Consider the following 25,176-nt stretch of genomic DNA (forward strand, 5'->3'; position numbering starts at 1 on the left):
TTGCTTAAACTCTTGGTATTTTGGTGAATTACACCCATGGTGAGATGAAATAAATATCTGCTAAGGGCTTCTCCTGGAACTTCGCCAATGTTCACTCTTTTTTAATGATTAACAAGTCACAGAAGGGTTATTTTCCCCATCCTTCCAAATCAGATGCAATAAACATACATTAAAGGAGGACAGCACTTCAGAAAAATTATCCAGACCCTTCAGAACAAACTCCAATCCTACTTGTCTGGCACAAGTGATTCATTTCATTTCGGAGTGGTGTTTTCTTATTTTGAGCATCCATTTCACCATCCAAAAACACCCTGTCAAATCAGACTTAGACACAGCCTATTAAAATGTTAGGCTTTACCTGATAAAATATAATTATAGCACTTCTGACATTTTTACATAGCACACACATGCTTCAAGCCAATTTTGCTGGAGTTAAGATTTTTCCTTTAGATGTGTGAATGCATGATGAGGCTGTAAGAAAATATCATTATGTCAAACTCTAATATAGTTGAGAAAATGAATCCAGTATAAATTACAAAAACAAAACTAGAAGGTCTATAAAATGAGTACAAATGGATAAAAATGGTGACAAAGGTTATTTGTCAAAACACTAAGAGAGCTCTTCAGATCATGCAATTAAATAAAGACTAGGGTGGCATCTAGTTGCTTAAAGGTTTATCAATCAATTTTTCAGCTTACTGGGGCCATGGTTTATCACCTGGGGAGCTTTTAAAAATTGCCAATACTTAGACCACATTCCAGACCATATAAATCCGAATTTCTGGAGGCGAAACCCAGGTATTAATGTTTCTTTTTTAAAGTTATACTCCCTGGTGTCACTAATGTATGGCCATGGTCAACAATGACCGCACAGTTAGCACCTGAAAGTGGTTCAACAGTTAGGTCAGCTTGCTTATGTGTTACCTTTCAATATGCATTCAACCCTAGCCATAACACAAGTACCAAGGTCCCTTAGATAAAGTGAGTTGTGATAAAGATGTCCACAAGTTCTTTGATCCTCCTCCATTAAAAGGATGGGGGTATAAGCGACCCCTGGGTAGCTCAGTCGGTTAAGCGTCCAACGTCAGCTCAGGTCATGATCTCGTGGTCTGTGAGTTTGAGTCCCGCATGGGGCTCTGGGCTGACAGCTCAGAGCCTGGAGCCTGTTTCAGATTCTGTGTCTCCCTCTCTCTCTGACCCTCCCCCGTTCATGCGTGCTCTCGCTCTCTCTCTCTCTCTCTTTCTCTGTCCCTCTCTCTGTCAAAAATAAATAAACATAAAAAAAAACCTGTTTGTTTATTTTTAGAGAGAGAGCATGAGCAGGGGAGGGGTAGAGAGAGAAGCAAACAGAGAGAATCCCAAGCAGGCTCTGCACTGCCAGCACAGAGGCTGACACAGGGCTCAAGTTCATGAACCTTGAGACCATGACCTGAGCTGAAACCAAGAGTCAGATGCTTAACCAACTGAGCCACCCAGGCACCCCTAGTGATTCATTTCTAAGGAACAGAATGTGGCAGAAGTCACAGGAGGTAATTTCTAAGATTCAGTCATCAACATTGCAGCTTCCTCCTTGCTCTCTCTTAGATCACTGACTCTGGGGAAAGCCAGCTACCATGTTGTAAGGACACTCAAGCTGTCCTATTGAGTGGCCCATGTGGCAAGGAAGTGGGGTATCCTGCTAACAGCCATGTGAGTGAGTCACCTTGAAAGTGGATCCCCCAATCCTAGTCAAGTCTTCAGATGACCATATCCCCAGCCAATATCTTGACTTCAGTTTCGTGTAAGATCCTGAGTCTGACCTACCCAGCTAAGATGCTCCTGAATTCCTGACAGACAGATACTGTGAGATAATAAATATTCAGTGTTTTAAGCTAAATTTGGGGATAATTTGTTACACAGAAACAGATAACACAGGGAGCCAGCCTTGAAACAGACACCAAATAATTAGGACTGTCCATCCGGCAGTCACTAGGGCATAACACTAAACTTAACATGCGGTAGGCATTCGATAAATATTTGTGGAATAAATAAATGATTGATTGGTTAATCAATGAGCAACAGAAGAGTTGACTGACTGAATAGTGGAAGAGTTTTCCCTTCTCGGGTGCTCCACAGATTACCAGAAGTCTCCATCTATCTCCTGACCATCACCAAGCTTTCAGTCTGCACCAAGCCTACAGTATGAAAGAATTAAGGTTCCCAATCAACAGAAATGTGCCCCTCATACTAGAAACAACACATAGTATGTCCTGCTTCAGCTTGGCAGAAAAACTTTCTTATTATTTATGCCCCTTTGGGGAATCTTCAATGCTGGGGATGTTGTTACCCTCGCTTTTCATCTTGTAGATCAGTATGACATTTTTCTTGCTTTAAACGTTCCTAATTCAACATTCCACAATCCAATTTCCTTAAATAACTAATTAATTATCCATTTTGTCACTAACAGTTCATTCCTCACCTAACTCCTAGCAGTCAGCTTCTCGCTTCTCACTGAGTCTTTGGGTGATATTATTACTCTCATCCATTGCTCAAGGGGCACATGCCCTCTTGGTCACCCATTCCCTGGACGGGATTGTTTCTTCTTTTCTTTCCCATGCAGGGAGCAGAGAAGTTCTCTAAAACTGTGGTTCCTGAGTCCTTTAAGAATTATTTGGCAGATTGGCTCAAAATGTAGCGCTTGGGATTTGCTTCCACACATCCTAATGGTGCAGGACAAGGGAGGGGACCCAAATCCATATATACATAGACATAGGAGTTTATTTATGTAAGTACTCTCTATACCCAATGGGTCACTCCAACGCATGGCCCCAAGATCAAGAGTCACACTCTTCCAACTGAGCCAGCCAGGCACCCCTACATCCGTATGTATTTTTTAAAGACTCTGAGTTGTTAAAGAAGTTATTGCATTTCAACGTCCTTGTGCTTTTGTTATTTAAAAAGGATACACTTCCCAAAAACTTTATTTCCTATTTTTAGCTAAGGTTAATAAAGCGTGCATGGGTTTTTCTTTTCTTACCCTCTTCCCGGAGGCCTGGACATTGCAAAGGTAATTTAACAAATGGGAACAGGGCACATTTGGTAATGGAATTCAAAGTGGCCATGGGGGGTCAGATAAAAAACTCCTTTTAACATAATAATGGCAATAACTCAGAGCCCAGAGGAAGACCATTGTGCATTGTGGCAGTTTTGTTGTCCAAGACTGTCAATGCTTTACCCACAGGGTTCAAAGTCACCATCTACCTTCAACCCAGACCCCCATCCCTGAACTTATCTTCAGTGGAACCAGATATAGCTGAGCAAGTGACATCCTATTTTTAAATACTGAGTAGAAGAGGAGGATATCATGAGGGGAGCCGAAGGCAGTTAAAGTCAACCACAACCATGAGGAGAAAGCATTTGCACCAATATATGAGGACTTGTCCCTGTCAAGATGCTGGTGACAAAACTGCGTACAAAGGAGGAGCCACCTCCCACCCCCTCCAGTTCTCAGTGGCCTCTGTATGGTTTGATATAAGACCTGACCTGAAAAAGGTATATATTTTTTTAAACTTCCCCTGGACTGTATGTATATAACCAGTAAATGCTGAGATTCTTTAATAATGGGCCCTACCTGACTCCCTTCCACTCTTAAGGGTTTAGTTATGAGGTTTTATTACCAGCAGCCCCAAATTATCTACCAGTATTAAAGGCAAGTAACAGTTTCCATGAACTCAAACACAAGGAAAAAATCGAGGATATTCATAACTTACTATTTTCAATCTGATAGCTGTTTCCACAGGCAGCAACTCACTTCTAAACCGGTCAAGAGACATTAGACCACCGATGCATCTCAGAGATCTGCCAGCCTACATATGTGTTCCCAACCTCAATGTACCTGGAGAAGTCCCACCCAGATAAAAAAAAAAAAGAATTAAGCCAATAGCAATTTCTTCTAAACTCACATCTGTCCTCGGTAAGTAAGAGAGGGGTTGTTTTCGAGGAGGATTCGTGCTACTTGCATTTTAGGCCAGGTAGCATGTGGGTAGGGTGCCCCCACAGACCATGTGGGTTTCATTCTCCACCAAGAGCTGGCAGGAAATTGACCACCCTAATGTGACTGGCACACGGACGCACAGCCTCCCCTCCAGGAAATGGATCAAGTTGATTTTTGAGAAATATGCTTGCTGTCTCTGTGTTTCTTTTGTTGGCGGGCTCACAGAATGCCAAGCCTCCTGGGGAGTTGCCGTCTGTATGACTGGCCAGCAGGGTTCTGCGGTAGGCCTGCCTGCCCAAGCCAAGAGATGCCCATTTCCTCCCCCAATGGGCTGTTCTTCTGGCTCCTCACCTCCTCCTCTGCCCTGTGTGCCCCATCACCCTACGTGCTGCCTCATTTGGGAGCCCACTGAGCCCTTTCCCCCTCAAGTAGAGTGAAGCAGTTAGGAAATGAGAGAGTTTATGCACGAAAATTCAAGAGCAAATGGTATTTTTCCATTCCAGAGGTTTTCAAACTTTGTTGATATTGTTGTTTTAGCATCAGGGTTATGAGGGAATTTTCTTTTTTTTTTTTTAAAAAAAACAATTTTCTAACGTTTATTTTTCAGCAAAAGAGACAGAGCATGAGCATGGGAGGGGAATAGAGAAGGGAAGACAGAGAATCAGAAGCAGGCTCCGGGCTGTGAGCTGTCAGCACAGAGCTCGATATAGGGTTTGAACCCACAAACTGCGAGATCATGACCTGAGCTCAAGTCGAACGCTTAACCAACTGAGCCACCCAGGCGCCCCGAGGGAATTTTTTAAAGTGATGGAAATGTTCTACATCTCCAGGGCGGTGATGTTTATATGAGTATATGGATTTGTTAAAATCCATTGAACGTACACTCAATATGTGTATGTTTCATTGTACATCTATCATACTCCAATAAACTAGCTTTTTAAAATGCAGAACTTAAGCCCAGTAAGTATCATAGGGTTTTAAAAAGTAGGAATCATTTGGGTTCCAGTTCTGGGTACTGTGGAGGAAGCACAGCCCACCTTGTCTCTCCCATGCAATTAAAAACCTTGCAAAGAATACTTGAGACAACATCTGAGGACTCTGATTGGAGGTGGGGGAAAGGAGGGGTGGGAACAGAACTCAAAGCAAGACCAATCCAGCAGTGAATTTCTGCGATTTTTTTCCTCACTAGCATCTGCAGCCTGGACTGAAAAGGCAGGCCAAGACCCAGAATTAGGTACTGGCAATAAGCAAGGCAGACAGTAAGAACTCCAAGAGAACCTTCATTCTAGTCTAATGAGGAAGGATGTCCCTAAAGGTCTCAGGAAGGAGGTGATTTCTCCTATCATGCCTTTTCCATTTTCCAGTCCCCCAGCCCCCACCCCCAAGTATCTTAGGACAGCAGGGTCCACAGTGATGGCCACAGCTGGGCAAGTTTCTCCTGAAACCAGAGAGAGGGAAAGAGCATTTCTACTGTTTCTTGACCACCTCTCTCCCCAACCTCTTGGCTTCAGCATAAGATACAGTCATGGGAAGTGTAGGACAGAGGGGACAATAAAGCTCTGGGTTTCTAATCAGAAGGGAAGGAAGGGAAGAAGGGGCCATGGGAGCATTAGGGAAAGCATCAGGGGAATTGCAGAGAGAATTCTTAAGATCTTTTGTCTCTCTTGAGCCCCGGAAGACAGGCCTAGTGCTGGGCGTGTCTGGTCTTTTTTCCCAAGGGCAGTGCCCCAAAATGCCCAGTTTGTGTGCTTTTCCTGCATCCTACAGAGTTGGCCAGGCTTTCTGCACCTGCTAGCTAGTGGTCTGCGAAGGCTCACACTCTCCATCCATAGGATCACTGGCAGGGAGCTGGACACAAGGGGAGGAGAATGAATTTGGAGTATCATTGGGGCTGCCCATGGGCCAGTTTGGGGGGGGTCCACAGACTAGGCATCCCCAGCAGCTTGTAGGAGGGCTTTCTGATGGAGTCCGTGAAGAAGCTAATAGGATGTGCATCCCTTTGGTGCATTCTGAGCTCTGGTTGCTATGGCTCTCCCTGGCCTTCAATCAAGCAGCTCACCTCAGTATTCTGGATGGAGGAGACAGAAGTCCTCTTGGGCAATGTCCTACATGGCTGGGAAACCAGGTTCCTACTCACATGCTCTCACTTGCCCCCACTGGAGAAATCATGGATTGAAGGGGTCTCTTAACACTGAGATATGTGCTATGGAGCAGAGGGTACAGTGAAACTGTTCTTACCCTCTTCGATGTGTCTCTTCTTGGTGCTTTTGCTCCAGCCAGGTGCTAGAATGTCTCCACTGGACTCCCAGATTCCCAAGAAGGTACTGTCTTCCACAGGTGACTGTCAAAGTCAAAGTCGTGTGGAGGGGACCCAAGTAGAAAGCCCCTATTCCGCCATCTTGCGGACATTATTTGCTATTTGCTTTCATTACACTTTCTTGAAATTTTCGCTTCTGTTGGACATGTTCCCTAACTAAAAGCTTTAAAAAAAAAAAATGAAAAGGGATCGCTCCAGTTAAAACAGAACTGGAAGGCCGCAGGCATACTCGTGAACTATCTATCCTCTTTCTGGTGGTCTTATCTGAGTGAACTCCTTCCCCCAGCCCTCTAAAGTTCAACAGCAAGATTTGTCCCATTTGTCCATACTCCTTCAATGCAAGCAACAAATATTTTTCAAACACTCCCACGTTGAAGCCTGTGCACCCGGCTCTTCACTGACCACGAGGAGAATTTATATAAAAAAAAAAAAACAAAACAAAACAAAAAAAAACACCCACATCCCCTACATCCAATGTGAGAGTCACAGACTGTTGTCATGTAATTTGGGGACAGAGAGGTGGTTTTCCCTTCCGGGGTGCCTTTCATGGGAGAGGGGAGGACCTGTTGTTTTCCAGCTCTGTTATCCTTCATGACACAGAAGTGAACAATTCCACTCACCCAGACGGTCCCCGGTCCAGTGATGGTCACAGTGAAGGTGCAGAACCCACAAACTGGGAACAGAGGTGTTTTCCTGAGCCAGACCCACCCTCTGAGTACTGGTGGAATCAGCCAGATATCCCTGTCGGTCCTGTGAAAACGCTCCCAAGAAAGGAGTCCCCTTTGCCACCCCGCTCCACATCAATGAAGTCCCATTGCACTGAAATATCTCACAATTCCCCATCGCAGGCAAGCAAGCACTGAAAATCTCTGGAGACTGCGGATTTTCCTCAGTGCCCATTTCCTCCTCCTCTTTTATTAGCATCTGGCACAGTGGCCTGCGGTGGCTGCTGACATTGACAGCCCCAGGGGTGCTCAGGAAGTTTTTCCTTGCTATTGTCCAATAATTCTCACTCCGTGCTAACTGTAGCTTTCTTCTTCAATTAGCAATGTAAATGTGATTGCCTGGGCTCCATAATGAGGTTTTCATGGTAACACCACCACAGGGGGAGGCCACCATCCCCTGGGGGCAAAGCTGTCTGTCTGCTGGAGTCCAGCCTCAGCTGGACTGAGTGTGTATAAGCTGGAGGGTGTGTATAAGAACATTGTCAAAGGTTGATTGATAGGGACTTCCAAAGAGCACTGTCAGCCAAAGATTTGGATTAAAGGAATGAACCACGGCGCCAGCCTTCTGGGTCCGGGGAGCGCTATTTCCCCACATGAAGAGCTTAACACAGCAATGAAAAGGAAACTGTTTTGGTCTTTCCCTCTTCTCTGGAACTTCCTTCTGGGGACAGAAGGGCAAGGAATACCTTCATTCTCTAACCTCCCAGAAGGAGCTGAGTGGACACACACCAAGTTCTCAGTTGGTGATTTGAGTGAACAAACCAGCCCGCACCTTCTAGAAAAAATGTGGCAGATGCTCCAGGTGGATCAGAACCAGAGTTGTTTACTGTTGTCTTGCCCACTTGCTTGTTTTCTCTGGGTTTGGCTTAGCTCTGTGTCACCACTGCCAGGACATTGCATCAGCCTTCATTTGGAAGAGCTTTGTCAAGACGCTGTCACTCTTACCAATTAACTTGCCTCCTTGATCTCGCCCCTATTTTTCCACCCTTGTGACCTACCTGTCCCTTCACTTGCTTTATTCTAGCCTACCAGCCTCCAGATCTTTGCACATGCTGTTCCACCCACCTGGAAGACTATTCCCTCCTTCCATCTGGCTAACTCCCAGCCATCTTTCGTGTCTCCACGTAAGGACCACTTCTACAGGGAGGCTTCCCTGACCCTTCACGCTGCTTTAGCCTCTCTGTTATATGTTCTCAAAACTCCCCACGTGTTCCCTCCCGGGGATGCAGCACGGGCTAATCACATAACAGTACAGAACACTTTTTTCCAGGTCTCCCCTCCATTAGCATATGAGCTGTTTATGGGCAGAAACCACATCTGTCTTGTTCTCTGCTAGAAACTCAGTGCCTGGCACGTGGTAGATGTTTAACAACTACTCTCTGAGCAATTTAATGGCAAAGGAGAAAGGGAAAAAGGCACCGGGAGACAGATGGAAGAAAGGCAGGAAGAAAGGCATTTTAGCACAATGATAGAGAACAAGAAGGGTCTCAAACAAAATGCAATGCACCTGAAAATTGAAATATCTTCCTCACCCTTGGCTCCCTCTCTCTGCTACTAAAAATATAACAACACTCTTCTACACAATCTCCTTGGGACCTCACAGTCCTATGGACTGGCTGACCAGGCACTGTCCTCCCCGCTCATCTTACTGTTTGAGAAGGTGACCGGTTTGGCCTGTTTCCCTGACCTGTTCAAGGTCATTCGGCTGAGAAAAGGCAGTGCCCTGCACTTGAGACCATAGTGTGCAGGACATCTATGGCCACCGCACAGATCTGCTCCCTCTCCTGGCCCCATCTCCATTCTGTCCCCAGAGGAAAATGTTCGGGAGCCATTTGTTATCGCTTCTCCACCTGCTCCTTTGGAAAAGAGATTTTTGCCACTAGAGGAGCTGTTAAAATGAGGAGGGAGCTGCTTCATCTGCAGGTGCTGTAAATAAAGATGAGGCTGCTCTGGTCCCAAAGGCTATTTAACTTTAATTGCATCCAGAACAGATTGGCGAGTGAGAGGTGACTCAGGCGCGATTCTTCAGGAGGAGGGATGACAAAGTGTAATAAAGTTTATTTTTTGCCTTCTTTTCTTCAAGTAATGCCATTGAAAACCGGCTTGCACCTGATCACATAAAACGGTGGGGTTCTGAAGCACAAAGGGGCCTTCAAACCAGGGCACTCCAAGTGGCCATCAAAGGAAAGTGGAGACATTTACAAGACCTGCCAAAACACACGGCAGCCGGCACGGCTTCACCTGCAGCCGCCGTTTCCAAGAACGCGGGAGATGGAAGCAAACATATCATTCATGCAACACAATTTTATTGAGCACCTACTCTGTGCCAGATACTGTCTAAGGCCTGGGGATGGAGCATGGAGCAAAGTAAAATCCCTGCCTTTTGGAATCCACCTCCTTCTTACGGGACGGCCGCATACACCTGTGCACTGCAAAACTCTGAGGGTGCCGTTCCTGTCACAGCAGTGGAAATAAATCTTCTACATACGCAGTGCCCAACTTGCTCAACTGTACACAGCAGTCCTCCCTGCCCCTCACTGCTCCTATACTGGGCCAGGCCACCATCATTCCCTGGTGGAAATCACTGTGTTACCCTCCTAACTGGTCTCCCTGATCCTACCCTGCCCCCTCCAATAGTCTTTTCTCAGGACAGCAGACCCTATACGTGCATCCCTATGCAAATGCACACAGCACTCCAGGATACACACTGAGGTCTCCACGGGACTTGAACATGTGAATTGCCAACTTTGCTGAATCATTTCACATGCGCCCACCAAAAGCATTTACAAGTTCCTGCAGCTTCAAATGCCTGTCCTTTTGATGGTGACCCTCTCGTGTATGTCTTCAGAACATCTTGCAGATGAAAAAAAGAGCAATTAGGAGGCATCTCTCTCTGTCTTGAAGTCAAAACCCCGTTCCTCGCCAGCACTGCAAGAAAAGGGTGACTGCTGAGAAGTGGAAATTAGGCGAGCTACGTGATGATGAACTTGCTCTAGGTTAGGTCTGGAGAGCAGTCATTTCCACTGACGACTTCGTATGTGGAGAACATCTGTCACAGGCAGAGCACAGGGAATGACAAAGCGCTCGTGCCGTAATGATTTTCCTTCCTGTTTATCGCAAAGAAGATGATCAATCAAGGCAGGGGCACTGGAGCAGGGCCAGCCAAGAGGCTGATCAGACAAGATGCTCACAGATCTGGCCATGGGCTAGCGCCTTCTTGTGTGGGTCTGGTTACTGGCTCTCTCTTCCTCCCTGCCTCATTTGTTTGTTCTACCAGGAGCTTCTGAGAGCCCCCCAAGCACCAGAGACGCCACACTGAACAAGCAGACAAGGTCCTGCCTCCCAGGACCTTACATTCCACTAGGAAAATAAATGGAGCCCCAGGGCATCAACTCCACTAGTGTTTACTGAGCACCTATATGATGTTGGGTGGCAGATTCAGGGCTTGACAAGGCGTGGTCCCTGTCTTCAAGAAGCTTACCGACTGGTTCGGCCGACTTCCATGCACAATGCAATAGGGACTGTGATAGATATGGGTACCAAGTGCCTATCAGAGCTCAGGCAGAAATATCTAGACCAGATTCCAGACTCAGACAGGCTATTACATTCACAAGGATTAATTCATAACTCCCTGTAGTAGGAAGACAGAGGCCAAGGGGACAGGACACAACACCTACAAGTTCCGATGGGAACTTTGGGGGAGGATATTGTAAGGCAGGGTCCATGAGAAGTATCTAATCAAGAAAAGTCTGTGATGCTAGATTCCCAGGGGAGAGAAGGTCAATGAATACCCTGTGTATTGTACCCTTGAACTTCTGCCCCAACTTCAGATCACTCAAACAACAGGAACCATTCATTAAACCTGTTCACAGGGGCGCCTGGGTGGCTGAGTCAGTTGAGCAACCGACTCTTGGTTTCGGCTCAGGTCGTGATCTCACGCTTCGTGAGTTCAAGCACCGCACCGGGGGTCCCGCTGACAGGGCAGAGACTGCTTGGGATTTTCTCTCTCTCTTCACCCCTCTCTGCCCCTCCCCCACTCTCTTGCTCTCAAAATAAATAAATAAAAACTTAAGTAAAAAAAAAAAAAAACCCTGTTCACACACGTTACCCTCTTTAATTCCCTTAATAGCTCAAACAAGGAGGCATTTGAATCTGTGTTTTAGAAGAAAACAGAAACCATGAGAAGTTATTTTCCCCATGTTGCACAGCTAATAATTTCCAAAACCACAACCTGAACCCAACTCTACTGGACCCTACAGCCCTAGCAGCACTGTGTCCAACATTCCACGGTGAATGCGGTGAGTAACATGAAAGTCGACGCAGGCATCCCTTTCCCCTTTCTCCCAAAGGCTGAAGCTGGCCCCACTCTGGTCTCACTTGATCACCCCCAGTGTTGTTCACAAAACTCCACCTCCAGTGACCCAGACCTCTTGTGTTCTTAGGGAGAACTGAGCCCCGAGGATGAGGAATGTGGGTCCATGCACACTCACATGCCTGTGTCAGTGTGTGCTGGGCGGTTTGCCCCAAGTGATCCCCAGGAGAGGATCAGCTTGGCACAGAGAAGCACGTGACCTCACGACCTTGGCTCCTTTGTTGTTGGGCTGACTTCAGGCTCCCTGTGGCCGGGTGCCTGGTCAGCCCCAGGATACAGGTCGGTTGACCTGGCTGATAATCACATGCCTCTTACTTCATTTTCGTCCCATCATTCGTTCTTCCCATACCCATTATCACATTTACTGAGCTCCTACTTCCCACCGAGAAGGAGTCAGAGCTGGTGATATAGACCTGAATCAGACCCAAACCATGCAGTAGAGCCGTTAAGAGAGAAGTCATAAACAGGCAAGGAAGGTGTGATTATTGGCATCAGCAGCAGCGCGAATACGATCAAATAATACCCAGTGCATGCTTACCAAAATATCGTCAAGAGACCAAGTGATGGTTCTTGCAGAAACGTAGGAGATAGAGTCTTTTAAATGATCCCATTTAACAGACGAGGACACAAAGGCTCAAAGAGGTTACAACAGCCTGCCCAGAGCCTTACACACTGTCAATGGTGGAACTGGAACGAGGCACCAGGGCCATCAGACAGGTAAAGTGTGGTGCACTGAAAAGGTCAGAAATAACCCAAAGTCCAACAGTGGCAACCTTGTCAATAATTCCACTTCAGTGCAATTATACTGAAGTAAAGTGCTCCAATGATATTCAAATGGATGATGATGATCCACATAGTGACCCAGAAAGATATTTCCAATATACTATTTCAAGAAGTAGGAAATGCGGTGAGGTTGCATTATAGAAGTATTATTTAAGAAAAAACAACAACAACCACCACCTTGGGGCGCCTGGGTGGCTCGGTCAGTTAGGCCTCTGACTTCGGCTCAGGTCATGATCTCACTGCTCGTGGGTTTGAGCCACTGTATTGGGCTCTGTGCTGACAGCTCCGGGCATGGAGCCTCCTATGGATTCTGTGTCTCTGTCTCTGTCTTCCTGCCCCTCCCCCACTCCCACTCTCTCGCGCACGTACGTGTTCTCAAAAATAAACGTTTAAAATAAAAACAAAACAACTTTTCCATGTATATATGCATAGAAAAAGGAGATAGAAAGCATTTCGAGAGCAAGGATGTTTTTTCTGTGTGGCACACCTCTGTAGTCTCAGCACGTAAAACAGTGCCTCATGCATATTAGATGGCTCGTCAGTATTTCTCAAGTAAATGGATGATTTCTCAGTGAATACATGAATGAGTAAATTAGTGATACGATGGATGGATGGATGGATGAGTAAATGATGGACAGAAGAATAAAAATGGCAAAATGTAAGCAAGGGTGGTGGGATTTGAGGTGAACTCTTTTCTCTTTGTGTTAACATGCACACTTTTTTTCATCAACAAGCATGTATCAGCTATATAATTAGTGGGGAGAAGGACATCCAGTTATCTTTAGGATTCCACCTTGAAATGAATGGGTCAGCAGGCAGAGGACCGGTGCTGATCCTATCTCAAAATTAAGCTTATGATTTGCTTCATGGCCTTAGAGGTCAGAATCAGATCTCAGTACGTAAGCATTTGATTAACACACTATGAATGCCTTTGTTTTGTCATTTGTAAGCGAGGGTTTAAAATATCTGTCAGATATTTTCCAAATTTCAAGTCATACAGAAACTATATTCATGATTTTTGTCCTAGCTGGGTTCCTACTGCAAAATTCTTTTCGCAACATTCTTTTCTTTCAGACAACTCACTTTTCAGATTTCAATAACTTATTAGAATATACCGGGGCACCTGGGTGGCTCAGTCAATTAAGCGTCCAACTTCGGCATGGGTCATGATCTCGTGGTCTGTGGGTTCAAGCCCCACATCGGGGGCTCTGTGCTGACAGCTCAGAGCCTGGAGTCTGCTTCGGATTCTACCTCACTCTCTCTGCCCCTCCCCCACTCACACTCTGCCTCTCTCTCAAAAATAAATAAACATTAAAAAAAATTTTAAAACATTGAATGTATCACTTGCCATCAATTATAAAAACAGTAATGGGGTTCCTGGGTGGGCTCAGTCAGTCAAGGGTCCCACGGCAACTCAGGTCCTGATCTCACAGATCGTGGGTTTGAGCTCTACGTCGGGCTCTGTATGGACAGCTCAGAGCCTGGAGCCTGCTCTGGATTCAGTGTCTCCCTCTCTCTCTCTGTTTCTACCCCGCGTTCACTATGTCTCTGTCTCTCTCAAAAATAAACATGAAAAAACTTTTTAAAAAATACAAATTTAAAAAGGAGGAGGACCACAACAGCATGGAATTCTTTCTAGATACTGCTCCCTGTTTAAGACTCAGAGCTTGTATCCTGGTCTGTCATTGTTGAAAAGGAAGGTTACCAAGTGGTGGAGAGGTGTTAAATCAGTCTAACACAGAACTGCAACTCTTCATTTGATATAATTGGGATTAAAGAAGATTGGAATAGAAATAAATTTTCACTATGTGATCCAGGATTACATAATACTGTGTCTATGTAATACTTAAGATAAATGTTGGGTACCAGCCTATGTCACCTCTTGGAAAACACGGCTTTAAAACAACTGGACAAGATGGGACTATGTAGATAATAATTGTTATTATTATTACCATATATTGGAGTATTTACTATAAAAGTTGAATATACATAGTTTCCAATCTTTACAAATAACACTTGTTACAAACAGTGTAAAAGGTGGTTACTATTCCCAGCCTATAGACAGAAATAAGTAACTGTCTCAGGATCACGAAGCTACCAAGGGCCAGACCTTGAATCTAAACCAGGGTCTCTCTGCCCTCAGAGAACATCAAAATGCCTGACAAAGAGCAGAGGAGACCCTCACCTATCGTTGGTGGCAATCTAAAATAGATGCACTGCTTTACCAAAGAGTTTGCCTATAGGCCCCAGCTATGCTCACACATATCCTATGGCCCAGCCATTCAAGGGACTCGATTCAAGAGAAGCGAATGCTTATGTCTGCACCAACACTTGTACACCAATGTTCTAGCCACTTAATTCATAACAGATGAAAACTACCAACAATTTAAAAGTCCGCCAAAAGGTAAATAGCTAAATGAATGAAATGCTACTCAGTAACAACAGAAAACTAGTGACACAGACAACCAGATGGATGGATTTCACTACCATGATGCTGAGTGAAAAAAAAAAAAAAATAGGGGTGACACTGTAGCATTCACTTTGTAAAACGTTCGAGAATAGTGTAAACTAATCTGTGGTGATTGAAGTCAGAATACGGGCTACCACCGGAGAGGGGAACGGACAGGAAAGGGGCACGAAGGAACTTTCTGGAGTGGGGGAAGCATGCGGCATCTTGATCTGAAGATAAAGATTTTATCTATATGGGACTTAGGTACATACAAATGTAAAAATTAACAAGTGGCACATTTAAGATTGGTGCTTTTTTTATTTTATGTAAATCTTACCTTGATAATGTGCTGGGTAGAAAGTCTGGAGCTCTACACAAAAGTGAACATACCTCCAGTGAAAACACTACGCAAGGTGATAGACTTTCTCAGAATTCCCCTACATTCCAGAGTCAAAGAGTACCCAACTGTGCTTGGGGTTTCATGACCCTCATCTCCAGTTGTGGGCTTCTTTCTCAGCCACACCTGTCCTCCCAAGACATTTTAATATTCTTGAGGTCAGGGGGCTCTTTATCACACACCTGTCTGGCCTCAGTTGTGTCTTCCATTGAGCCTTACACATGCTAGTTCTCAATAAATATTTGCCGGATTGATGGTCATGATTTCAGATGTTAATTATGTAGTTAAGTCATGATAGTTTAATACAGAGCTAAAGCCAAATTTAAAAGGTCCACCTCCTATCCCAGACCCCCACCCACCCACCCACTAATTCAGCCATTATAGTTGGAAAGAAAGGAGTAGAGCCTTTCAAAGGACAAGTCAAGCGGCTCCAAAACAGTCTTCTGACTTTGTGTGAACATCTGCTAAAGAAGGAATCTCTTGGGGCTCCTGGGTGGCTCAGTTGGTTAAGCATTCAACTTTGGCTCAGGTCATGATCTCATGGTTCATGAGTTCAAGGCCAGCATGGGGCTCTCTGCTGTCAGCACAGAGCCTGCTTCAGATTTTCTGCATCCCTCTCTCTCTGCACGCCCCTGAACTCACTCTCTCTCAAATAAACATTTTTGTTTTGAAAAAAGAAGGAATCTCTTAAAGTTCTGTTGTAAGTATTATACCAAGGAGGATGGAGACAGAGGAGGAAAAGTCAAGTCTTATGATGAATTACAAGCCCTATGTCAATAAAAGTCAAAGGAAAGTAGCAATGCTATACTGACCTCTGTCAGTACACCTTTAGTTCCAGATGCTAATGACTTTTGTCCCTAAACAAGAAAAAGCAATTGAGACAAAAAAAATTAGACATTGAACTTATAATAAGTGGTCTTAGGAGGGATTAATTTGTACAAAATAATCCCTAGCTCTTCAGTAATGACCTTGGGGGACATGGGCAGGAAAGAATGGATTCTGTTAGGAGGAGCCTGGGGGAGATACTTTTTATTAGGCCATAGACTGAGGTAAGGATGGAAGGTAGGTGCCGGCGCATCCTTCTTCGATCATGTCTTCTTTAACCTCTACATCCAACATGTAGGTCTGTTTCCCCTTTTAAAGAACCTAGCATCAGAGTCAAATTCATAGCCAACATTTACTGAGTATGTACTATGTGCCATCTATGGCACCAATCCGTTTATATTAATCTATGCCATCCGTATGAGATAGATATTGTCCCCATTTTATAGGTAGGAAAACTAGGGCTCGGATAAGTTTTCTGACAAAGTTTACATGGCCAATAAATGGCGGAACCGAGATATGAACACGGTTTGCCTGACTCCAAAGCCCAAATAAGTTTGGAAAGATTAAAATCCCCCATGTTACTGGAGGAATCAAAGGGGTTTCTATCACATAGAGGTAGATGGAAAGCCTACCAGAAAGCAAAACGTGACCTTCTCTATTCACCACCAAAAATAAAAGATAATCTTAACTCCTGGGGCGAGTTAGTATTATAGTGTTATTGTCAGAGGACACAACTAAAAGGAGCCGTCTCACAGACTTATTGTGCCAATTTCAAAAGCTAAGCTTCTCAGAACCCACTGGACATCCAAAGGAAGACCGTGCTTACAGCACCTTTGTAGTTCATCACTCAATTTTCAGAGCATTTACGGCAGATCACTGTAATATCTTCCCATGGAATTACATAAAGAATAGGAATTGTTAAGATTTCCTGATGTGTATTCTGAGCACTGCCCCATATGAGGTCAAGGGAAAAAAAAAATCACAAAATGAACTTATATCCTCTCCCTTCACATGGAAATAAATGAAAACCTCTGTGCTCGAAATATTTCCCCTCTCGTCTTCCTGGGGAATTTGACAGTATCTGCAATACTCATTTCATTACATGCCTCACAAATGTTTCACCAGGATAATCACTCGGAGCACCCAGGTTAACACAATGCTGATTTTTCTCTTTTTCCAAGCGTTTCTGGCCACCTGAGCTAGGGTGATTTGGCTCTCACCGTGGCCTCTGTGGCTGCAACCTAATCTCTCTATCTTGCAACTGACTAGCAACTGTCCTGTATGAAAGTTCCCGCCTAAGAGGGGAAGTAAAAACATGCTCAAAATGTCCAGTGTGTTCCTTGCATACAAGATCAAAATTGTCACTTGCTCTCAGGTGACGGCTCAGTGAAAGACAAGACAAAGCACAGGGCAAGGAAGCCATCCTCTGTGGGCTGAATCCGTCTGTCCTCCCCAGATGTATATATTGAAAACTAATCCCCAAGGTGATGGCATTGAGAGGTGAGGCCCTGGGGAAGTAATCAGGTTTAGAGGAGGTCCTGGGGGTGGAGGCCCTATGGTATGGGGTTGGGGCCTTGCAAGGGGCCTAGAACTCTACGCCTTTAGAGGACGCAGTGAGACGTTTGTCCAGGAGTCAGGAGTGGGCCGTCACCAGAGGCTGCATCACTTGGCACCTTGATCTTGGACTTCCTGCCTCCTAACTGTGAGAAGTAAACCTTCGTTGTCTAAGCCACCCAGTTTATGGTACTTTTGTTATAGCAACCTGAACCAGGTCACCGTCACATGAGGAGAGTAGGGACCACTGCAGAATGTAAGATCTCTGGGCAAGTGGTCAGGTCTTACAACCACAGCAATGACCTCTGCCCACCTCCCTTTCTGAAGCCTCACCACTAGGAATGTTAATTGTTTAACTTAAGAAGAATAAAAATGAATGGGGCACCTGGGTGGCTCAGTCGGTTAAGCGTCCGACTTCAACTCAGGTCATGATCTCACAGTTCATGGGTTCAAGCCCCGCGTCGCGCTCCATGCTGACGGCTCGGAGCCTGCTTCCGATTCTGTGTCTCCCTCTCTCCCTGACCCTCCCCCATTCATACTCTGTGTCTGTCCCAAAAATAAATAAACATTAAAAAAAAAGACAGAAAGGGAGAGAAAGAAAGTGAAACAGAGAGAGAAAGAGAGAGAGAAAGAACATAGCAAGTGTAGACAAAGATGTAGAGAAATTGAAACCCTTTGTGTCCTGTTGGTAGTACTGTGGAAAACAGTATGGCAGTTCCCCAGAAATTAAAGACAGAGTTATCAGATGACCCAGCAATCTCCCTTCTGTGTATACACCCAAAAGAATTGAAAGCAGGATCTCAAAGAGATGTGTGTGCAGCCATGTTCCCAGCAGCATTAGTCACAAGAGCCAAACCGTGGAAGCAACCCAAGGGACCACCGACGAATGAATGAGTGGGCAATGTGTGGCACGTACCTGCAATGAATTATTGTTCAGTCTTAAAAAGGAAAGGAATTCTGTCACCTGCTACAATATGGATGACACAGTGAGGACCTTATACTCCGTGAAATAAGCCAGTCACCAAAAGACCAACACCATGTGATTCCACTTAGATGAGGTACTTGGAGTAGTCCAATTCGAAGAGACAGGAAGTAGACCAGTGGTTGCCCGGGACAAAGGGGTGGGAGAATGGGGGGTTAATGTGTAATGGGGGCAGACTCTCAGTTTTCTTTTTAGTTTTTGTTTTTTTAAGTTTCTTTACTTAGGGGCTCCTGGGTGGCTCAGTTGGTGAGTGTCCGACTTCAGCTCAGGTCATGATCTCGTGGCCCACAGGTTCAAGCCCTGCGTCGAGCTCTGTGCTGACAGCTCGGAGCCTGGAGCCTGCTTCAGATTCTGTGTCTCCCTCTCTCTACCCTTCCCCTGCTTATGCTCTCTCTCTCTCTCTCTCAAAAATAAATAAATTTTTAAAATTTTAAAGTTTATTATTTTGAGAGAGAGAAAAATAGAGCATAAAAGTGGCAGAGAGAGAGAGGGTGAGAGAGTTATCTCAAGGAGGCTCTGCACCATCAACATGGAGCCTGTCGTGTGGCTCGAATGCACAGCATGTGAGATCATGACCAGAAGCCAAAATCCAACATTAACCGATTGAGCCACCCAGGTGCCCCATTGGACTCTCAGATTTAACAAGGTGAAGAGAGTTCTAGGAATGGATGGTACTGACTGTTGTGCAATAAAATGAATGTACTTACTACCACTTAGTACCCTTGTACTCTGTATTCTTCACTGTAGACTTAAAATGGTTAGGATAATAAACTTCATGTGTATTTTATCACAATAAAAAAAAAATCAGAAGAACAGTTCTTTGTGATCCCAACCAAAGAGCTCTGGTAGAAATTGGCAGCCTGCCTGCAGCTTGCTTCTGACTCCAGCCTTTTTTGCACTAAGACCACCACCGAACACATAAAACATGACGTCATCATTACTTCCTTGCTCTCCCTCAGTCCTCACATCCAATTAGCCCCTCTGTCACCAGTTCTACTCCCCTATTTTTCAAGGCATTCTCCACCCTAAATGATCACATCCACTTCATCCAGACCCGTGCTTACTCCTGTCTGGCTCCCACGTCTTGTCTCGTTTCCTCTGGCCATCTCCCCGACGGGAGCCAGAATGATCTCTACAGAGACCTTGCTCAATCCTTTCTCTCCAAGGTTCTTATCCTTGCATAAAAAGTACAATGTCACTGCACATGTGTTTGCAAATTCACTTTGCGCCTGCTCTGTCCTCCCAGTACGTTTTGGACATCCCAAGATGCTTAGAGATCTCCCCTGGGCAATGGATGTTTCAGGCCTGTGTCATTCCACACGCACACTGTTTCGCTTGTCTGGAATGTCCCTTACCTCCTTTCCTTACACTGCAGTGTGTCATCTGCTCCAGAAGTCCCGTCCTGCCAAAGCCAATCACTCCCTTCTCTGTGTACCTCCATGCATAGTACTAATGCATGAGTACTTCATAGGTTATGGGTATTCTTATTCTTTTCCTTATTATTATTTTGTCATAAAGCCTTGTAACTTACTGTTTACAGGTTCACCTCTGCTACATGACCGTGAGCATTTAACCAATGGTGACTAGGGGCACCTAGGAAGCTCAGTCAGTTAAGCATCTGACTTCAGCTCAGGTCATGATCTCACGGTTCATGAGTTTGAACCCTGCATCGGGCTCTCTACAGTCAGCACAGAGCCGGTTTCAGATCCTCTGTCCCCTCTCTCTCTCTCTCTCTCTCTGCCCCTCCCCTGCTCATTCTTCCTCTCTCTCAAAATAAATAAATCCACGTAAAAACAAATTGGTGATTCATTACTATTTACCTCTGTATGCCCATCATCTTAGTACAAAACTCAGCAGAGTATGTACAGCAAGAATAACAGTTCCAAATAGATCTTATTGAATCCCCTGTCCATCATCCTCAAGAGAAGGGACTACTCACCTGAGAACACTCCATGTTCCAGGACAATGACTGTGGACAAGGTCCTTCTTCCCCTGCCGGGTCCATCCACGCAGCCAGATCCAACAGAGAAGCAAGTCCGGTCATCTTGAGCCCTTTACTTTTACCTTTGTACACATCCTAGAACATGCTCTCACAGCTTCCTCTGATTGCTGTACTGATATTTGGGGGTTTCAAAGTTAAGAGGTCCCAATAGATTCTTATCAAGGCCACATGTATCAACCCCCTTTACCAAAAAATTTTACAATAATAGCTTTCACTAGGATCTGAACCAAACCATGAATGGTGACTGGTTCCCTGTTTGCTATAATTTTAAGTGAGCATTTCACTCCAGGAATCTTGTGAAGAGGGAGCGTTATGGTGTAGGCATGAGAGCTCCAAGAATGCATGCCTGTAATGCTATTTTTTCTAAGAGAGTTATTTTGAGAGAGAGAGCACACATGCAAGCAGGGGAGGGGCAGAGAGAAAGGGAGAGAGAGAGAGAGAGAGAGAGAGAGAGAGAGAGAGAGAGAGAGAGAGAACACACACCCCAAGCAGGCTCCACGCTGTCAGCGCAGACCCTGACACGGGGCTCGAACTCATGAACCATGAGATCACGACCTGAGCCGATATCAAAGAGTCTGCTGCCTAAGTGGCTGAGCCACCCAGGTGCCCCTGGCTGTCATACCTTTTATTTTCAATGCCCTATTAGCACTTTGATCCCATTATCAGTTCTAAGACTAGACATCCAATAAATGAGTATTAATTTGCACTTACTGAGGAGCAGACCTTTAGCAGCCCCTGGGCAGCGATAAAACACTCCCAACCAGGGCAGCACATTTTGAAGACTCCTCCTATGTACCTTCAGCACGGTGGGAGAAAACGCACCTCATTTCTGCCCAAACTTTAATGCCTAGCTCTGAAGCTCTCCAAGTCCTATTGAAAGCAGATTTCCGAGGTTTAAGTCTTAAGAAAGATTAATAATATATCAGGAACATAAAGGCAACAGGTGCATAAACTTAACGGCAAACATATAATCAATGTTTCATAATGTTTTTAGAATAGGAGGATATGTAAGTTTCGTTCTCTGTAATTTCTTTCCCAGACCTCATAAATAAACAATGACTCTTTTTCCCCATGTTCAACTGATTTATAGGCAGATCTTTAAGTAAAGTGCTTCCATTCATTACTAATGCATTGCATAATGTATTGTAATAAGTGGAGAGAGTTTGAAGATGATCATTTAACATATTAATAAAGCATCAGTGTAATTTTACGCAACAACCCATTCACTTTACACAAACAATCTCTGGATGGGAAACAGGAAGAAGCCAGCGTGAGAGACCCGTGTCCAAAGTACGGAGACCCGGGACATCCCCATCAGTCACAAGGGAGCCAGCAGAAAATGATGAAGCACCCATCACTGGAGACAAATTCTCAAAGCCATTTCTGCACAGCCTGAGAGCCACCGTGCCGCCCCGTTCCTGTCTCCAGGAGGGATCAGCTCTGTCTTCCTGTTGCAGGATTCAGAATCATCAACACGGCCATGGCACAAAACCTTCCTGGGAAGGTCAGCACAGGCTATTACTTCGAGCCTGACATGCTGACCTATTGTGCAATCTCATGGGAAATTGGACAGGAGCTCTTTGCTGAGAACAGAATTAACCCTTGTCATTTAATATTTCATGCCATCCCACTGGTGCCCTAACAAGAATGAATGGCTACAGCTGAAATGAGGCTTATTTATCCGGAGCGGGATTTAATGACAAGGTTGGCAGAGCAGCGTGTATCACGGAGCGTTATCATACCTGCGGTCGTTAGTGGGGTATCATTGCGTTTGTCATGCGCTGGGAAAAATGAAGGCCCGCACTTTCTGTGTTTGCAAACACAAGAGCAGCTACCGCTGCAGCTTAAAATGGCACATAATTAAACAGGAGAAAAAATTACTTTTTTTTCCGGGTTTTTTTTTTTTTTTTACTAGAGGGCTGGTCTAAGAGGTAGAAAGTGAATTACTTTTTTATTTAAGATAGGATGACCAGATTCCTGGGTTTTCAATTTTTATGGTATTGCTTCCATTGCTTTCCTCCACAAAAAGAACATCTGTTTTATAAGCTAGGCTCTGACAGCCCTTCCTCCTCATTTTTCAGATGATGAACTGCATCTGCATTGTGATTTATGAACCTCAAGGTTTCCATGGCGAGCCTGTCTGGCTGGAGAACTCAGCACTTCAGTTTCAGTTGGAGAAATGTCTTCTGGGCATATGAGCCTCTGGAACAAGCACACTGAAGGGAGCTCCAACGGGATGGGAAATGGGGCAGAGAGGGTGCTCCTCCCCGAGAGATGTGAACTGTGAAATAGACGGCTCGCTGACCACCAAAGACTGGCTCTTCCCTGCAGAGGGCAGACTTCTCGCTGGGAAGTGGCTGCCCATCCAAAGACTACACATCCCAGCATGCTTTGCATCTAAGTGAGGTCATGTGACTGGTTCTCGCCAATGGAGTGCGAGCAGAAGTGACAGGCACCGCCTCCAATATGAAATAAGAAGCAGGTGCGCCTTCTCCACCATCATCCCCATCAGCAATAGATCAGAAAGGACTCGGAAGCCTGAGGAGACAGCAGAGCTATAAAATGGAAAGAGCCTGGGTCCCTGAGTGACTTCAGGGGATGCTGTCCATTTACAAAGGCCTTTTCACGAGCAAGAAATAAATTTCTCGTGAGTGGAGCCGCTGGGATTCCAGGAAGTATCAGTTGCAACAGTTAATATTACCTTGATGAGTACAAAAAGCAAAACGCTTTGGTAGAAAAGAGGACACTAGAAGACATGATAATGATCCTGGTTTGGCCATGGTCATTCAGGACAAAGCTGTATGTTTTTCACTCTTTTCAAATCACACTCTCCTGTCCTCAGGACGCTGGCTCCATCACCTCTAACATATTCCGCATATAGCTGACCATGTCCTCTTTGTCTTCCACCATCTTTCTTAATGCCGTCAAAATCCCAGCTCCGCGCGTGACCCTTCACCCATATTCTTATCCTAATTACCCTCTGGATCACAAGGCAACATCACTTCCTCTGGGGACCCTTCCCTGACTACCCAGATAAAGTCAGGTCCCATCACGATACGCTTCCACAGCACGAGGTTTTCCTAGTTAGCATGTAGCACGAAAAATAATTTTATTTTTATTTATATGACTATGTGATTGATTTTGGTCTTCCCAACTAGACTCTAAATGAAGGCAGAATGTCTCTCCATTTTATAACCAGTGCCTGAAAAATATTTAGTATTCAATAAATACTAATAGATAGATCACATTATTGAATACTGTCCATATTCTAGGCACTTTACGTTTTCTCATTTAATCCCCCCTTCAAACGCTGTAAGTTACGTATTACTATCTTCCTCTTAGACGCAAAGAAACTGAGATTCGGAGAACTTAAATACAATACCTAAGGTCATATAGCTTACAAGAAGTGGAACTCAAATTTGAGCTCAAATCTAAGTTAAGACCTTCCTGTGTATGATTAAGCATAGAAATAATTTTTACTTTATTTTAGAGAGGGGGGGGACAGAGGGGAAAAGAGAGAGAATCTTAAGCAGGCTCCATGCTCAGCACAGGTCCTGATGGGGGTGGGCGGGGGGGGGTTCCATCCCACAACCCTGGGATCACGACCAGAGCCACCGCCAAGAGTTGAATGCTCAACCGACTGAGCCCCCCCAGGTGTCCCTGCATAGAAATATTTTGTAATCTCATCTCTCAAAAGTGTTTAAATAATTCATATCGATTATTTTTATAGGCTCAATAAAACTCCCTTTGGTACCTATTTGTTTTTCCTGAGGCAAAATCTTCATACAATAAAATGCAAAGACCTCAACATTTTAATCTGTTTCAACAAATGCACGCACCCATGCAAGGCACGCCTCTAGTAAGATGCCATCACGCCCATAAAACTCCCTTGGACTCACAAACTTTCCACTATGTTCCCTTCCATGAACCTTCTTGTACGTACCTGTTTGCAAACCTACGTTTTAATTTCTCTTGAGTAAAATCTAGAGATGTAATTGCCAGGTTATAGGCTAGGGGTATGCTTAACTTTTTAAAACACTACGAAACAGTCTCCTTAAGTGCATGTACCTTACGACACTCACACCAGCAGGTGCCAAAGAATTCCAGCAGCCTCACGTTCTCACCAACATATGGGATTGTTCATCATTCTAGAGGGTATGGCAATATCTCCGTGTGATTTTTATTTGCATTTACCTGGCGGTTAATGATGGTCAGATTTTTTTCCCATGCTTGATGGCCATTCATATATCTTCCTTTGTGCAATATCTGTTAAGTCTTAGGCTCAATTTTATTGGGTTTATTCTTATAAACAAAAAGGAAGGAAGGAAGGAAGGAAGGAAGGAAGGAAGGAAGGAAGGAAGGAAGGAAGGAAGGAAGATTGGTGCATTCATCCAGCAACTCCATACAAACATCCAGCAGCTTCCCCACCAAACTGGGACCTGGGGCCAGATTCAAACTTCCAAGTCTTATATTGCATCCTGGTCCCGCTTCCTTTATGCCAGACAGACACAGAAACCATTCTGGGTCTATCTGAATGCAAGGCACAGTGGATGGATATACAAGGGCACGCGAGATGGATAAAGAGCATCCCAGTCAATGGAGAAGCACAAGCCAAAGGAAGGTGTTATCGCCTCACCAGGACAAAGGTGATTCCCCAAGTAGGAAGACGCCTTAGCATCTCTCGACAAAATTCCAGGGGTGGTCCAGCGATACACCCCAGAAACAAGGAATTCCAATATGATGTCTGGTAACACATCAGCCATCTCCGTGTGCAAATTCTAGATCGAATGGCTTCCT

This window comes from Panthera pardus, unplaced genomic scaffold (assembly GCF_024362965.1).
Source record: "Panthera pardus isolate Hobbes unplaced genomic scaffold, ASM2436296v1 HiC_scaffold_5, whole genome shotgun sequence".
NCBI classification, from domain to species: Eukaryota; Metazoa; Chordata; class Mammalia; order Carnivora; family Felidae; genus Panthera; species Panthera pardus.